We start from the raw sequence: 704 nt of genomic DNA, 5'->3' as shown, positions 1-704 counted from the left end.
GGGCCGCGGGAGAGTGGCCCCGGGGCGGGGCAGAGGGGCGCGGGGCCGGACCCTGCCCACGCCCGCCGCGGCCCAGCCTTTTCACAACTCGGAACCCGCGAAGCGAGGCGCTCCTGGAGCCTCGGCCCGGCACTGGCTGCTCCGTGCGTCCCGCTGACCCACCCCCGTCCGGCCAGAGCCACTAGTCCGAGCTCCCCGCGCCCCCCACGGGCACCGGCTCTGAGGGAAGAAGGAGCAGCAGTAGCTCTGGGGTCCCGACTCGCGCGCCGCACTCCTCTACCCTTCGTTCTCCCCGGACACTCTCATCCGAGATCCCCCCTCTGCCCAGAACTGCCCCCAGTCCGCCCGCGGGTGTTTACCGGGACTTGGGGCGGCGTCGACTCCACAGTCCCTCGACTAAGATGGCAGCCGGTCCCGAGCCCCGACCACAGCGACTAGAGGGAGTTAGTGGCCAACGCGCAGGCGCCTCCGCTCGGGAGCCGTCCGGACTACAAGTCCCAGCAGGCCTTGCGCTCCAGCCGGCAGCCCGGCCTGAAGAGCAAGCCGGCTGTGGCTGGTGCGTGCCGCTAAATCCTAGTTTTCCTCACCTGTGGTGAGACGGACTCATCAGTTGTTCCCAGCACCTCCAGGCTGGTTATTAACGCCCCGCGGACCAGAACCTCTAAAGATTGTAGCTGTGGTTCCCAAACACTAGTTGCATCGGA

The 704-nt window shown here is 68.0% G+C and overlaps 1 protein-coding gene across 1 annotated transcript in view; it reads right to left on the bottom strand.

Annotated features, from left to right (window-relative positions):
* Positions 1–432, bottom strand: part of ITCH (itchy E3 ubiquitin protein ligase) — a 114738-nt gene extending 114306 nt beyond the window's left edge. The window contains exon 1 of the mRNA XM_008571249.1: positions 360–432. The gene's annotated coding sequence lies outside the window, so the exon portion shown is untranslated. The remainder of the gene's footprint in view (positions 1–359) is intronic.
* Between the last annotated feature and the right edge of the window lie 272 nt (positions 433–704).

This window comes from Galeopterus variegatus, unplaced genomic scaffold (genome assembly GCF_000696425.1).
Source record: "Galeopterus variegatus unplaced genomic scaffold, G_variegatus-3.0.2 Scaffold670, whole genome shotgun sequence".
NCBI lineage: Eukaryota > Metazoa > Chordata > Mammalia > Dermoptera > Cynocephalidae > Galeopterus > Galeopterus variegatus.
The sequence above is the reverse complement of the archived record's forward strand: the minus strand, read 5'-3'. Positions and strand labels throughout refer to the sequence as shown.